Here is a 17,480-nt window from a genome sequence, read left to right on the forward strand (position 1 = left end):
GCGTAGGGGTTTCAAACTGCACCAGGTGACACCCCAGAAGGGGGGTGACACTTGGTCGGCCCCCTGCCTCCCCCAGGTACTCCTTGGGCCCATTTGGGTGCCCCTCAGGGCCACACAGGAGCTGCTCTGGGCCTCGGACAGATCTCCAGGCCTTGGGGGGGGGGGTCTCTGGCCTGGGTGGCCAGTGGGTGGCCATTTCCATGGTCCATGTAGCCGTTTCCCGAGCCTGCATGACACTTCCCTGGCCTGTGCGGCCATTTCTCCCATTTGTGCAGCTGTTCCACCTGCCCATTTCCCTGGCCCGCGTGGCTGCTCCCATATGACCCTGCCCCCAGAAGCCCCACCTGGAAGCTCCACCCCAGAAGTCCCACCCCCACACTGTGTGACACCTGGCACGGGATCCCCACTGCTTCACTGTATATTTGCATATTGTCAATTCTGAACAAAAGTTTGCTAAACATATTGAACTGGTCTTTATTGTGGTGTAGGATCCTATTCCTATTCTTTCCATGTTATTTTTCTCTCTAGCACCAAATTTTCTGGTAAAGAAGTAATGTCCAGGAACACATCTACTTTTTTAAAACTGAGATGTACCTGTAATTACCATATAATATGTTGTAATGTTGACTGAATTACAATTTATTGAAAACATACCAAAATATTAAATGAGACTAACAAAAAAGTAGGTCAATTACAATACTCATTATTAAAGATATATAGAAAGGCATGACAGTTACTGATACCATTGCTATTCTGTTACAAATTAAAATCACATACATAATCTCCATACATGTGAAAATTCTAAATATCCTATTAATCCTCCCAGTTTAGACATATTACTATGAAATAAGTGTTACTGATTTTGATACAGTTTATTTCCAGGGAGGTCTTCTCATGATTTAATCCTTTTCATTTCCAATTTATTGTTCAGATACAATTTGAAGTTCTCTGCCTGAGAATTCTAAATGCCCCTCCTTAAAACTGCAAATCCCACAATGCAACAGGAGGCAGCTAGAGGAGTCAAAGTGGAATAGTAGCACTTTAAGAGTATAGTGTGATAAACATCTATGACAGAGTTCCAATCCCTGATTGGCCATAGAAACCCACTGGGTAACCTTAGGCAAGTCACACTCTCTCAGCCTCAGAGAGAGGCAAAGGAAAACACCTTCTGAACAAATCTTGCTAAGAAAACCTTGTGATAGATTTGTCTGAGGGTCACCATAAATCAGAAAAAACATGAAAGACACACAATAACAACAATAATCCTTGTGGCCCAAATAGACAGAAATGGGATATTTTTCAGTCTTCGAGGGCAATGGGTTCCAGTGCTACCAATCAAAAGGCATCGCACAGTTTCTTAATCTTTCTCTCTTTGATGGATTTTTGTGGTAAGAAAAAAAGATGGGAGAAAGTATGCAAACATATAGGGAAAGGGATTACTCTATACACTCATGCATAGGTCTAGAAATTCAGGTCAAAAATATATCCAAAAAAACTGAGTTGACTTATCCAAGGGTCAATGTAAGTACTGTATCTTAACTCTTATTTAAAAGAAGGAACTATCCCTTGGTGAAAAGCAAGTATAATCTGTTCTGGAAGCATCAACCTCCTCTACTTTCTCACCCATCCAGCCCTAAGAATGAGCACAAACAGTTATGCCTGCAGGAATTTTGTAAGTGCTTTGGCATTGTTTTCTTTTGCTTCATCCTTTAGATCCTTTGCTATATGCCCCTAAATTTTACCCTTGACTTATCCATGGGTCTTATCAAAATCCATAATTTTGGCCCCAAAACTTGCCCTTGACTTATACATTAGATCGACTTACATATTAATAATTTTAACGGTATTGTTTTATTTTTTATTATTATTGTTTATAATAATGATTTATTGGTTATGGTGGGTGGGTGGGTTTTTGGGATATTGTATTTTACTGGCACTCTGAGTCAGACAGAGGACAAGCCTGATTAGCACTGTGGCTTATGATGCAATTGGACTCAAGCAGAAATCACGTTCACGTCTAGATATGCACTGATGTGAAAGGCAAGTTGAAGCTGCACAATGTTTATAACATGAACATGGGATATGAGGAGTACAAAGCCAGGAAAACTAGAAAGCATAGAAGAAGAAGAAAGGGACAAAAACATAGAAATACTTGGTGTGAGTGAGCTGAAGTGGACATGAATGGGACATTTTTCAATCTGATAATTACAGTGTTTTCATCTGGAAATGACAATCTCAGAAAAAACGTGGTGACATTAACAATAAGATGAGATGTAGCAAAAGTAGCCAGGGGATAGAATGCAAAATCTGACCACATAATGTTAATAAGATTTCCTGAAAAACCTATCAGTATAACAATAATGATTGGTGAGGTAGAAGGCAGTAGGAAAAGAGGAAGACTGTATTACAAATGGATAGACTCATGTCCCTGAGTCTGCAAGACCTGTGCAGGGCTAATGATGATAGGGGGACTTGAAGGTCTCCAATTTGTCTGTGTGTGTGTGTGTGTGTTGTGTGCCTTCAAGTAATTTCTGCATTATAGAGTAGCTATCATGGGGTTTCTTGGCAAATCTGTTCAGAGAAGGTTTGCCATTGCCTTCCCCTGAGGCTGAGAGCATGCAGCCTATGCAAGATCACCCAGTAGGTTTCATGGCCAAGCTGGGAATCACCCTGGTTTCCAGAATCGTAGTCCAATATTCAAACCACTATGTCCTGCTGTTTTTAACCTATGTAACAGATTAACAGGAAGTTGGGCATTGTTACTGGGGGAATACACATCTCCAACACACACACACACTCACACACCTAGTCTGAAGTGGTTGGCAAGGGACACTATTCTATTATCTCTGCTGATCAAAATGTTGGTGCACTTTGACCCTGTGAAAAACAGCTGGTGTTTTGTCAGACACCTTATTTTCCAAAATTGCACTGCTCATTCCCATTTATTTGCACTTTGGCTCAGCCTTGTGATTTAGCTGCTTGGGTGTAGAAAGGGAGGATTCTGAGGATTCTGTGTGACTTGACCAAGGTCACCCAGTGGGTTTCCATGGCCAAGCAGGGAATCGAACCTTGGTCTCCAGAGTTGTATTACAACACTGAAACCACTGCACTATGCTCAAAGTCAACTAGATGACATAATCTGACTTTATGTTCTAACTACAGTAGCAGAAGTGGAGGAAACTGCATCCTGGAATTTGTGTCCAGGAATAAATTGATTATGCATCCAAACAGTAGATGTTGATAACCACGGGTGATCAGAAGGCAAAAGCAGGAAAAAGGATGGCGTCAAACATTATCAGACAATTTGGCCTAAGGTCAAGAAAGGAAGCAGAGGAACAATTTATCAGATTTTGGCGCGTTACAGACCGCCCCTTTGGGGCGGCCTGTAGGCGCACCTTTCCCCGCCGGATCGGGGCCTCAGTGGCCAGAGCGGCAGCTGCTGAGGCCCCGATCCGCCGCTTTCCGGGCTGCGGGGAAGCGGCAAAAGGCCCCTTCCCCGCAGCCTGGAAAGGGGTGTCCTTGGGGCTTGAAGCCCCAAGGATACCCCGCGGCGGCGGGGAGAAGGAGAAAGGGGCCGTTTGGCCCCTTTCTCCTTTCGTCCGCTGGGCGCAGCTGTCTGAAGGCTGCGCCCAGCGGACCAAACCAGGAAGGATCTCCGAAACGGAGCTCCTTCCGGGGTCGCGGAAAGGGCGCCCTAGGCGCCCTGCCGCAACCCCAATACGTCACAACCGTGCCACCTCGTTTGGAGGCGGTGCGGTCGTCACGTATCGATGGCAGCGGCCCTGTGGAACGGCCGCCGCCATTTTGTGCATACTTTTAAGCCCGTCTGTAACGGGCCTTTGTCTGGCCAGCAGTCTGTGCACTGCAATCACATTCTGCAGGTCACTGTGTACATGGACACAACTTTTAATATCAAAAATTAGAGTAAAAGTGAAGGAGAATATTAAATCAATCATGCTGCCAATATATAATATAAAGGTTTTTTTTTAAAGGAATATAAAGAACAACGTGAAGTCAAAGGCTTTCATGGCTGGATTTGGGCTCTGTTGTTCCGTATGTTGTTTGGACAGTTCACTGTGAAAATTAGATGAGACTATTTTATGTGGTCCATGTAGATGTGTCCAAAAAGAACTACAATAATCCATGCAAAGAAATAGTAGAACAAGAGACCTCTTCCAAAAAATCTCAGAAATCAAAAGGAATTTTAGACCAAGAGTAGGGTTTCAAAATGGTCAATGGGAGAGCACATTACATTATAAGGATAAATTTAAAAGCAACTGGAAGCAATTCACTGATGAACTATTCAAAAGAGATGAAAGAATGACAGATTCTTTCTAAGTAGAACCTTTTGAAGAAAACACTACCATTTTAAAAAGTGAAGTGGAAGCTGCTTTCAAAACACATGGGAGAAAAAATAAATAAATCAAGGAAAAGATGGCATAACATTTTTCTGGTTATCAAGAAACCAGAAAAAGAGTAAGACCTGGAAAAGCAACTACAAAAGAACCAAACAATATCTTCATGTATAAATATCTATCACTCAATATCAAAATCTCAGCCATAGTGTTTTTGAAGGCCACACTACAAGTGGCTTGGCTCAATCAAGGAAGCCACAGTCCTTTGCAAGGCATAAACAGAGCTGATGATAACAAGTCTTTATTTCACAGAGCCAGCACATGCCAGTCAACTTGACAGCATATAACAAGATGAAGTAGTAGTAGTACAGTGAGCCTGTGCCATACGTGAGGTCATTATAGGCGGCTTCCAGCTTACGCGGAAGCTGCCTGGAGAATGGGAGAATGGCGCATGCACCGGTGGCACAAGCGCACGGCTGAGCGGCATGCACAAGCCCCATTATATCTAATGGGGCTTGAGCATACACACTTTTTGCCTTACGCAGGGGGGCGGAATGGATCCCCCACGTAAGGCAAAGGCGGACTGTAGTAGTAGTAGTAGTGGTAGTAGTAGTAATTTCCTCCAGTGTGATTGAGTGTGTACATGACTCTTCTCCTCCCTATTTTATCTTCACAACAACCCTGCAAGATAGATTAGGATGAAAGCAAATAGCTTTCCCCAGAATCATTCAAAACCCTTTCATGGCTCAGTGAGGATATAAACTTGACTCTTTCAAACTCCAGTCCAACACAATAACCACCTCAACACATTGATTCTCTAGATTCATGTGGCCTGTGTATATATGCAGTATTATACTCCTATGGGCAATTGGTGGAACTTTGTTTTGTAATGAGCTTTGGTTGGAAAGAAATGAAATAAGCTGGAGTGCTATCATTTAAAAGGAAGAAGACAACCAGGAAGGGTCAGGGTTCTCTGTTCGCTGCTTCATGTGAGGCTGTGCTCTTTTCCTGTGCCACCAGAGACACTTTCCTACATCAGCAGCAACTATTTTAAGCTGCTGACCTGGGAGCACTGAGAGATGTAACCCTGATCCTTGGACCGTGAAAGATGCAGGCAAGGATTTTTGAGATAATGATCTCACTGAGTTTGGAGACAGACGTGCTCAACCCAGAGATCCACAAGGCAAAAGCTTACATCTGCCAAACAGGTGGAAAAATTCCAGGTTTCATGGTCAATTGGGTGGATTTGGTTTTTCCAGGGAACGGGTTTGCATTCATCTGAACACCTGCTTTAGCTGGTATCACCTTGTAAACATGCCACTGGCATAAACTGATATGCCCCCATGGCGACCCATTCCTTTAATTGCAGTAAGCCTGGGAGAAAATCACTTGCAGATTAGCTGGAAAATTGGCTTTTCTGATGCTGTGTTTTTGCCACATGTCTTTCTGAACCCATGTGAAGGGATTCAAGATGAAATTCAGGAATTCACTATTGCTGCTGCAGAATTAAACTCTTGTTTCCTTATTCTTTCCTCTTGAACCCCTTTTGCCACCACCACTCTTTGTGGTATAGATTTCCTCTGTCTTCCCTAATTGCTCTCCTTCTACCCTTTCATTTCTGAACCTATTGTTGTTCAAATCATTTCTGATTTATGGCGACTCTAAAGCAACTCTATAATGGGATTTTCTTGGGAAGATTTGTTCAGAGGGGGTTGCCTTTGCCTTCCTCTGTGTCTGAAAGAATGTGACTTGTCCAGAGTCACTCAGTGGATTTCTATGGCCAAGTAGGAATTCAAACCCTGGTCTCCAGAGTCAAAGTCCAGCACTCAAACCACTGCATCACACTGTACACCATACACACTACACCCCAAACATGAATTAGTCAATGAACTAAAAACTCCACATTTAGCTCACATCACTCTGTCATCTTGACATACTGGCCATTTCCTGAGGAATGCTGAATAACACCTTATATATGACTTCAGTCTTCTTACCCTCCTTCCATTCCAACTGCCACTGCTTTGGACTTTGAGGGAGGGAAGAGCGTAAAACACCCAGCAGAGAGAATGGGAGGACCACAGTGATTATCCAGGGGAAAGAAGAAGCTGCTGGTTTTACTGCTACTTGGACCTCTGCCTTCCAAGTGCCTTCTAAGAAGCAGAGCCCTCCCTCCAGTCCATTTGGTGCCATACAGCCATGGAGGGAGAGATGCAGGCCCAGCTCCATCAGGCCTGGCCTAGATTAAGAAGCAGAACCCTCCCTCCAATCCATCTGCCTTGGTCCAGGCTTCAGAGGGAGAGAAGAACTGCTGGACCTGATCCCCTTCCCCACCACCATTCCCTTCTCCTTTTGTGTTGTGTCTTTTTAGATTGTAAGCCTGAGGGCAGGGAACTGTCTAATTAAAATAATAATTGTAAGCCGCTCTTAGAGACTTTAGGACTGAAGAGCGGGGTATAAATACCGTAAATAAATAAATAAATTATGGAGCGTTCTGTCAATTTCAATGTTTTCCATATTCATTTTTATTTGTAAAAATAAATTTATTCCAGTTCAGTTAATAAGAAATTTGAAAACTTAATGGAAAGAAATGAACCAAACATAATTTCCCCTCTGTTGGTGTCTGAATATGTGATACCTTAATCTTTTTCTAAAGCTGGCCTAGGAAACTGAACTGCTTTATAATTATCCTTGTTCAAACAACATGGGGGCAATGTCCAATGGATAACAAAATCTACTTTCCTCTCACTAGCTCCAACATTTGAGAGTATATGATCTCCTTCTTATGCAAGTCACAAGTCTTTGGGTTGGCTGAATCAAGTGATTCATGCTCAAAATTCACTACAGCCAGAGATGTTGGTGAATTTCAGTGGCACTGCACTCCTAAAGAATGTCAAAGGGAATGCTGTGATGTGAACCCACCTCTGTTAATGCCACAAGGCAGCCTAACAGGGAACTAGAAGCACTAGAAGCAGAGAGCACTAGAAACTGGAAAACTAATTAGCACATAGCTAGCTGACTTGAGCTAATGTTACAGAGCCAACTGAGCTATGCATTTCATGGTTTGAAAATGATCACCAGCTTGCATCAAGAGTATATTCTCCTTGGCTGTTCTGTGGGGGCTGTCCAACGTTCTGCCATGGCATCTAAAGTAATGCAGTGCTGGACACAGGACAAGTTCATCCTTAAATATAGCATTTCCTATGCCAGAAACCTTTTCTGGGTGAACATTCATTAGCTCTGGATGCTGAGCTCTCATGCTAATCTTTGCCTATCTGCCCTTTGACTAGGTTCGCAGAGAGAATTCCTAGTCAGGATATATCAACCAGCCACCAATCCTCTGTTCTGCCTTCTGCCTATTCCAAGCATTTTCTTGTCTAGACTGTCTCACATAAGCACATTTCAATTGTGGAGAATGGTGCCTAATTTTCTACACTATTACCCTGAATTTGAGCTACTTGCTTCCCCTTGTCAAATTTTGCATGTTGAGTGATGGGTGGAAGGTGCAATCACACTCACAGCCCGATTTGTACTAGAAACTTCACACAGCACCATAAAATAGATGCAACACACCGCCATGCTACAGAGTTGAATTTGTTAGTGGCTGGATGTCTGCCATATCCATGCTCTTTGTTGCTAAATCCAGTACTTTTCTTCTCAGCAGCTGCTGGTATTTCTTCAGCTTATTAAAGACCTACATTTCCACCTGACAAGAGTTGTGCTACACACTCCAAATAACATCTTCTGGGCCATTTTAATCCGCAGGAAAATGTATGTTATATAAACAAAAAATGCCATGCATCATCGTTTTAAGTGTTTCCCAAGTTTTCTCCTCACAGCCTCTCCCTTACTTCTGGCACCCTCTGAAACAAGATACAAGACTTCCCCATACCTGTGGGAGGCTGTCCTCAGACTGCAATAAAGTCTGGTTGCACAGTCTTGAAATGGCAGGTGCTTCCTAGGTAAGGATTAGAGCCCAGGGTTGGTTTCCTCTGAGCCTTTTCTCACCCAAGAGATTCTCCAAGCCCTTGGTTTCCAGCTGTCCTGAATCTTGCCCCCTTGCAGCTCAGTTGCTCTCGTCCAGCTATGGTGCCAAGGGACCTAATCCTTGTTACATCAGACATTTATTTCTGGCTGAGGGGTGTGGCCAAAACAGAGTCTTTGGGAGCAGAATGGGCAGCAACACAGAGCCGATAGCAAAAATCTGTGCCCCAAACAGCAATTTGATGTGTAGAAAACATACCCTCCAACATTTCACAGATGAAAACTGCGACACACATGGCCGAGAAACATCAGACTGTAGTGAAGATGGCAAAAGGTATTAATGAGGAAGAATGTAGAAACTAGAAGAGGCTGTACCAGTTTGCTTTTGACAGCGCCTACTGGGAAGGACAAGGTTCTGCCCCTCTTCTCCTCTCCCCCATCCTCTGCTGAGCTAATTGAGTGCAAACTATTTTTCCACTTTGTGTTCAATTTGCAGAAAATGAAGTAAACAGAATAAAGAGGGAAAGTGAGAGGAGGAGAGAGAAATTGGAACATTTAAAAGGTTGCTAAAATAATCGGGTGGCAGAGGATTAATCGTGACTGTCTCTGTGAAACTGGGACAACTGGAGGGTATCAGTACATATTAGGAGGCGTTGGAAAACCATTGCTTAAAGGCACAAGAGTGGGCCAGACCAGATGTTTGTCTGGTCACTTGGCAACCCTAGGTAAAGTCTGAAACAGACAGCCATGAAAGGATGGCTTGAAGCCGCCCTTGCCCAAAACACCACAGGATCACAGCAACCACATGCCACGGTCCTGAGGGCACCCTCCACTCCTGGCCCAAATAGGATTGGAAAAAAATCTGCTCCTTTTTGGGCCAGGTTTGGGTGGCCCAGAAACATCCTGGCACCATGAGTTGTCTAATGGCCACAACCCCAAGCCACACAGAAGCTGGCTTTTTCAGCCCATCTGTTTGAGTCCTATGTTGGAAGTCTGACATAAAGTTTGTATCATGTTCCAGAGATAGATTTGTGCTTGTAGGTGTACACAGCCAGTCAGAAAAGTCTAAAGATGAATATAAACTGATATATCTAATCCTCTCCTGTTAGATTAATAATTTTCCTCACTTAAAGACAAAAAAAATGTTTTCTGTTTAAGTTAGTTTTAAACCTATGAAATGGGAGATGAAAAATACCAAACAGTGTGACTACAGTGCAAACTACGTGTTATGGAATAATTTAAGACTGAGGATTATGGAAAGCTGCAGATGCTTTTGGGTTGCAAATGCCAGCATTCATCATATTAGCTATGCTGCACTTCACTCACTGTAGAAGGGCTGAATAATTCCCATTCTAGCATTAATTCATATTATATTTCCCCCCGCTCTTTAAAATGGAAAACAATTTCAAGAAGAGGGAATTCTGAGCAGTGGAAAGGAGAGTTTTCTTTTCCAAATGGTGTGTCCCTACTGATTTCTCCCTAGATATACATTTACTTTACTCTTTTTTAAAAAGGGAGGGAAGGGCCATTAGCACAATGTAGGAGGCAGTACAGTGAACAGACCTTTTAATGTTAAGGATAGCATAATTTCATGAGAGCCACAGCCAAGCAGTCAGGGACACCAAAGCTGAAAGGAAATAAAAAAATCAGGACACATCTGGCCAAGCAACGTCTGAGTGCAGTCAAGATGGCAAATCTGTAGCGAACCTTTCCTCTTTCTTTCTCCCAGCCTTTTCATTCCCTCCTTCCTGGCCTTGTACTGGTTTTAATAATTTGTAAGCTGCCTTGAGTCCCATTATTAAGGAAAAGGTGGAATATAAATGAATGAAATAATAATAATAATAATAATACAGTTAGCATCCTTTATGTGTTTATACTCACTAATTGATACTTTACATACTTCCATACTTCCTGTTTGTTTTCCATTCTTTTCCTTCATATCTAAAACCTGCATACATTTTTTCTTCTTTCTTCTCTCTCCCCCATCAGACTATGTGCTTTATGAATAAGTAATTTTTTTAAATACAGCTACGTTTATATTTTACAAAGAAGACTAAGTTTGTTTCTTTTCTCTCTGAAAGTGTGTTTCTTTTCTGTCTGTGTGAGACCTTATATGTGAGAGTGTGAGTGTGTGTTTGTGTGTTTATGCATGCATTCATGTACTTCTATATCTGGGCATGAATATGGGCATGAGGTTGGTTTTTAGCTTCTGCCTTACCAATTTGATTATTCTTTTGAGAGGTACTCTATTATCTCTCACATTTTTAACATTCTTTTAAAAGTGCTCTGCTGTGGACTTTAGAAAGTAGAAACCAAGCCAGTTCCAACTTTTAAATCATCCAGTGAACTTGGACAAGTTACTTTTTTGAACTATAACTCACTAAAGACCCCAGGCAGAAAGGCCACTGACAGTTTTGGGAACAGCTGACCTAACAAGTAATTTCCCCTCTGCACAGCATGTGGGTTCACATGTTATGTTTCAGTACGGAATCTGAAACTCAGCATTTGTGGCCTCAAACAGTCTATAACCACCCTGGATGTTTGGCATAGATATGGAAAGGATCTGACATGTGGGCTTGTAGTTAATACACCCACACCCACATGCAAACTGAGGCCAAGGCTATGTGGCATGAAACAGTTCATAACTACTGTGGCTGTTTGATGTAGGTTTGAAGGAAATATGAGATTGGGGAGGAGCTCTGTGTGGTCTCTGACTCTTGCCTCTTATCAGGATTGAAGGAGGACTGATGCTGGTGATGTTAGACTGCATATAATTCAGTGTTGCAAGTTTTCCACCTGTCCTATATATTGATTAGAAGTGAAAGGCAATTGCTGGGGTCTGATGGCCAATCTACTGTCTTGGGACAAAAGAAATAAAAGAAACCAGGAAGAGAGAGAGAGCACATAGCTTTGACATCCACCGTATGAAGAGAAGTTTGCAATGTAGCCTCCAAGCCATGCTGTTCCTGATAAACTGATGAACTGCCCAGATATGCTGATAGATGCTGTTGGTTAAAGAAACAACTATGCCAGGGGCAGGACTTCTGGGGGGTACAAATGAGACTTCTGGGGTGCGACTTCCGCCTTCTGGAGCAGGACTTCTTTCCCCCACCCTTCTTGGCCTTCAGCTACCTCTCCAGAGACAGTTGAAGGCCCAGGATCTGTTCCTTCTCTTCTCCACCCTTTGTGTGCCCTGAAAAATGACTTTGCATGCCATGTCTGGCATGCATGCTATAGGTTCACCACCATGGAACTAGGCTATGCTAAAATAGACATAATCCCATTTTGATTGTAATGGATGGCTGTTGTAGATGTTTATAGCTATGTTACAAATCCTTACATTACATATTAACTCTCGGAAACCTGTGTGTTAACAGATGCCTGTTTGGCGATACTATGGCCTGTTACAGACAGCCAAAATAAAGCTGCTTCGAGTCACAGTGGAGGTATGGTGTTTCAATGATGCATGCGTCCTAGGAGTCCAGAAGTCGCACCAAAGCCATGCTCCAGACTGGAGCGTGGCTTTGGTGTGGCTTCTGGACTCTTAGGACGCATGCATCATTGAAACACCATACCTCCACTGTGACTCGAAGCAGCTTTATTTTGGCTGTCTGTAACAGGCCATAGTTCCTCTACAGGTGAGATAGTATTTCTAAATGGCTGAGTTATACTGTTTAAAATGGTAATGTTTCTCAAAGAAACTTGCTAAAGAATCAGAGAGATAGTGGTTCATTCTTTATGGAGGTGTAACATCTTACTTGTATTGTGGAATGTAATGAATGTATGATGCCTCACATGCAATGCAGTGTAATGTGATGAAAGCAAAGTAGACACGCTTCTGTGTTTCCTACCGAAGGAATTGTGAATGTTTGTATATCTATGCCTGCATATAATAAATAGCCAAAAAGATTATCAGAGAGTCTGCTCATTCTGCCATATAAATACCCTGAGATTCCAGTGCTGAAGCATGCTTAAGTGGAGTGTTGATATTAACTTTGTCTGTCTGTCGTTGTTTTTTTTACACCACCATTACAAAATGGGTGCTCAGGCAGCCAGAAGGTGATAATGAAACCCCAGAGAGACTACAGATTCACTGATAAATGGCAAAAGACCTGCCATCCTGCAGTCTAAAGAACAGGGGTGGAGAACTGCACCTATTTCATCTGCATCTCTCAGGGGGCATTCTCACTTGGCAGATAAAATGGATTATATTGGAGCGATTCTGATTCAGATTATGTTCCGGGAATAATTCGAATTTTTCCCATCGTTTCCATTACCAAAAGGGGCAAATTACCTTGATTCATTTAAACCTTGTTTTCGTTCCCATTTATTTTAAATCGCTTTATTTTAAAGTGGATTAACTTGCTCCCCGTTCCCATTTGTGTCCACAAGCTGTCAATCAAGTGCGTAGGCTTCAGACGTCACAAGTCTTGGATTTTTTTTTTTGGGGGGGGGGGGGGGCAGCCAATGAAAATTGACTGCATCCAAGGCTCTTCTGTTGTGTCTCCCCAGACTAGAAGGAGGCTTGGCAAATCGGATCAAGGAGGAGAAGGCAGCGGGCTTCATTAATGGGGAGAGAATCTTTGGGAAAGAGAGAAGATAAGGCTCGACCCCCCCCCCCCCCTCATATCCCTGGGCGTCCAGGCTCTCCATTCCCCAAAATCTCTTTTCCTCCCCCATTGCTCCTTGGGCTATTTGGAGGGCAATCAAGCAGGGATGTCCTGCAGTGCCCATCCCATAGTTCCTCTGGAATGAGCCTTCTTTCCCAAAATCGCTTTGCCTCCCCCATTGCTCCTTGGGCTGTTTGGAGGGCGATCAAGCAGGCATGTAATGCTAAGCCCATCTGCTGCTCAGGCACTCAGGCAGAGGTGAAAAAGAAAAAAGAATAGTTTAAAATGGTGTTCAATGGCTCTCCTCACAAATCAGTCTATGAATGAGGAGCAGAGGGGAGGTTGCAATCCACCGGGGGAAAGTCAATGCGAATTGAAGAAAATGGCACTGGCGATGCAGAAAGAGACCAAAGAAGGTGACACCCCCAGGCCAGCCCCTTAAGCGCTGCTCCTCCCATCTCCAGGTTCCCGAATCAGACACCCTTTCGTTCCCATTTGGATACAGCGAATCGTATCCCACTTTCAAAAATATCTCACGTTATAAACTACTATTTTTTTAAACCGAATTATAGGCTGATAATCCAGTTTAAACATTTTAATTCGATTCTAATTCGAGATGCTGTGGGAACGAATGAGGGGTAATGGAGATTAAATTCGAGCTTCAGTGGGAACGATGCATCCTAAATTCGGATCATGACCCGCTTTATAGGTAAGTGGGAATACCCCCTCATTGTGTTTGCCCTAGCCTTATAGAGCTATCAAAAATATTGTGTAGTACAATCTGATATGAAATAAATCCTGCCTTGTCTGCCATCTTGTGACATCCTTTTATTCTGCCTTCTCACACAGCTATAGAACCAAGATGAAAATTTTGGGTGCACTGGGCAGGATTTTATTAGTGACATATGCACCCATTAGGTATGGCATTCACGTGTGTATGCCTCTTTTTGGATAGGGCACAGGGAACTATTTTCTAGCCCCTTGTACCCTGTCCAAAAACCTCCCCTTGGCAGCTGTCAAGCCCCTTGAACAGTGTTGCTGACTGGCAGGGGGGAAAGGGCTGGGGAGGAAATTCAGACAAAGAAGTGACAAGTCTGGTCTCCAAAGGGAAGGGAAAGGTGACTGTAATCTATCTGTGAGCGGATCCTTGTTTCTCCCCCCTAAAATTAGATCAGGTTCTTCTTCACCATCTGAATTGCTTCCTCCACCCTCCTGTCTCCACTGGGAAGTGGCAGCAGTGGCCTCTCATGGATCTGACAGCTGCCAAGAAAAGGGGATGACATGAACTGCATGGTGTTACTCTTTACCTGCTTGATATAGGATCAAAGCCACTGGATCCAACTAGAATGGCAACTATTACTTTCCTCCCATGTGTGAATGTACAGACCAGGCTACTGCATTGCCAAACATCTTGTGACAGGGTCATTACACTTGTTGGATGAGAATCTGTTTGACACAGCATATAATAATAATTCCATATAATAATAATTCCACATGCATAACTACGCTGGCCTTAATGAGGAACCATTGTAGCCCCAAATGCTTGATGAAACATAGGGGAAGGATTGGTTAGGCATATTGCTATATTTCTGTAGCTAGAGCAGCCTTTCTCAAATAGTGGGGCGGGCCCCCCGGGGGGGCGCGAGGCTCCATAAAGGGGGGCGCGAGGCTCTGTTATGCAGAGGTGTACTTATAACAATTTTATAGACAAATGATACTATTTACAGTCACGCGGGGCGCGCGAAATGTTTTCTTCTTCCTAGGGGGGGCATGACAGAAAATAATTGAGAAGCACTGAGCTAGAGGGACCAGCCATTATTCACTGAGATCTGCTGGGGTCTTTTTTTGATCCTGCTTGCACTGTCCACCAGCCATGGTGTGATGGGGGAAAGGCAGGGGAGCTTGTTGTGGGATTCAGGACTTTATCACAACAACTTTTTTTTCTCACAACAATTGTTAGTGAAGCAAATGGAAACATACTGGTTTGAAAATGTTCACTTCTCTTTAATTGCATAAATGTGCTGCTTTGACTATCCATGGTCCCTACTGTACCAGCTTTATAACTCTGCCTTTCATGCCTTTCAATGCATGTGTACTGTGCCAAGGTTTTTACTCAATTCCTTTAGGGTTTTTATTTTTATCTTTTTCTGTAATTATCACAGCAAAAATAAAAATCCCAAAAGGCACAGGGAAAGCAACTTTGGCCTGCTTGGGAATAGCAAGGGGGAGTGAGGAGAGGAGAAAAATCATGCCCCCTCATGCCATGTGATGCCATCAATCATTACTGCCACAAAAGGGAACTACCGCACCAAGGGGGACTAATGGAATAGAAGCAATATTGATGGGTTTCCCTCATCAATGAAAAGCTGCACTACAGAAACAAAAGAAACACAAAGCAGCAACTGAATAGAGAAGATGTTGTGTTATAAGTGCAGTCGGCCCTCTGTATCCATGGATTTTTTTTATCCACTGATTCAAGCATCCATGGCTTGAAATCTATCTATCTATCTATCTATCTATCTATCTATCTATCTATCTGTTCCACATTTTCCATCATTGTGAAAATGTCCTAGTTGCTTTCTCCTCCTGCTACTCTGCTTACTAGTTGATGCCAACTGAGCTCAAAGTTTACACTCAATTAACTCAGGAACAGGGAAGAGGAGAGCAGAATGTGGAATCCTGCCTGTCCCAATAGGTGCAGGCAAAATCAAACTGCTATAACATTTCCTGGTTTATGTATTCTTCCACATCAATAACCTTTGGCATCTTGACCACACTCTTATGTTGCTTGACACATGTCTCTCAGTTTTCCTCTTTGAAATGTTGGAAAATGTATTTCTAAGAAAACCAGTGTGGGGTATTGGTTTGAATATTGGATCAGGATTCTGGGAGCCCAGGGTTCAAATCCCCACTCAGCCGTGCAGACCCACTAGGTGACTTTGCCAGTCTGAGCCTCCAATATCCTTATTTTCAGATAGAAAGTGGGAGAAAAAACATGTATAAAGTAGCACTGTATCTGCTTGAAGTTGGAAGCATTGGTAGGACAACAGGATGTCTTTTACTGATAAAACCTACTTCAATCTTCACTCCCCTCATCTGATTTCAACTGAACCAGCATATATTTATAACATAATACCATGCAACATCTCCTTTGAGGATGAAGACACTGGAATGAAAAGCAGATGATGGCATAATTAGATATTTCATGTCAGGATCCAACCACAAGAATGCCATGAAAATGCCAGGCTTTTACCAGACAGCCAGAAAAACTAAGCGAAGTCTCTCAAATGCTGTGCTTAACTGTGGTTGCCATCTTGTGGTCATTTTTCAAGTGTATTTTTAGAAGTTGGAAAGAGGTTTTAATGGACATTTTCAGCAACAAGTCAGTTTAACTTTTGAACATCTCAACACCACTTTTTTCTCCCCTATTCAGACCTGAGGTTTGCTGATGAAAAGGATGTTCTGAATTCCTTTGGCGAGGCGTTCCACTGTCTTCTTTAAAGGGAAAGGAAGTTGCGAAGACAATCTATTAACAAAGACAAATGGCCTAGCCTACATGATTTACTTACTGTATAGACTCATGTATAACTCTAGAAATTTTAGTCAAAAAATTGACCCCCCAAAAATCTGAGTTGGCTTATCCATGGATCAATGTAAGTACTCTACTTTAACTCTTATAAAAATAGAAACCATCCCCTGGTGAAATGCAAGAGTATAATCTGTCCTGGAAGAGCTGACCTGCCTCTACACTTTCATTCATCCATCCCTCACTGTGAACACAGTTATGCCTCCTGCAATTTTGTAAGTTCTTTGTCATTGTTTTCCTTTACTTCATCCTTTAGATCTTTTATTATATGACCCTAAACTCTCATTTATTTGGCAATGGCAAACCACTATTGCATCTTCCTTGCCTAAGAGAACTATAAAGTTCATGGGGTCACCATAAACCGACAGGCTTGTTCATGGCATCACCATAAATTGTGACTTGAAGGTGATTAGTGAATGGGGCTTGTGAATTTCATGCCATGGTACAGTGCGCCTGCGTCATACGCGGGTGCGTTATATGTGGCTTCTAGCATACGCTGGAAACTGCGCTGGAAATGCTTCTCCTGCACCCTGGAAGAAACAATGGGGTGTGCTTGAGTTTACACTGTATTTCCATTACGCAGCGGGGTTCTGAACAGATCCCCTGTGTAAGGGAAGGGCGAACTGTATTTCTAATTTCTATGTATCATTGTGAAAGCTGGAGAGGGAAGAAAGTAGATAGAAAAATGCTCAAGTCATTTGAGATGTGGTACTGGGGAAGAGTTCTGCAGATACCACAGACTGCTAAAAAGACAAATAAAGGGGTCCCAACTGGTATCAAAGAAGCCCAAGATCTGAGCAGGGCAGTTAAGGATAGGGTGACTTGGAAATTTCTCATTCACAGAGTCACCATGGATTGAAGTCAACTTGATAGCTGTTAATAACAAACACCACCGATGTGGGAGCCACCAGCTGCCAGTTCTTAGGGTTTTTGCCTATTGAAGACAAT

At 42.9% G+C, this 17,480-nt stretch overlaps 1 protein-coding gene across 1 annotated transcript in view; it reads right to left on the reverse strand.

Annotated features, from left to right (window-relative positions):
• MYOZ3 (myozenin 3) overlaps nucleotides 1-8,431 on the reverse strand; it is a 33,699-nt gene extending 25,268 nt beyond the window's left edge. Inside the window, exon 1 of the mRNA XM_089528489.1 lies at nucleotides 8,245-8,431. The gene's annotated coding sequence lies outside the window, so the exon portion shown is untranslated. The remainder of the gene's footprint in view (nucleotides 1-8,244) is intronic.
• Nucleotides 8,432-17,480: the final 9,049 nt, after the last annotated feature.

This window comes from Sceloporus occidentalis, unplaced genomic scaffold (assembly GCF_023333645.1).
Source record: "Sceloporus occidentalis isolate IW3139 unplaced genomic scaffold, rSceOcc1.0.p SCAF_1, whole genome shotgun sequence".
Lineage (NCBI taxonomy): Eukaryota > Metazoa > Chordata > Lepidosauria > Squamata > Phrynosomatidae > Sceloporus > Sceloporus occidentalis.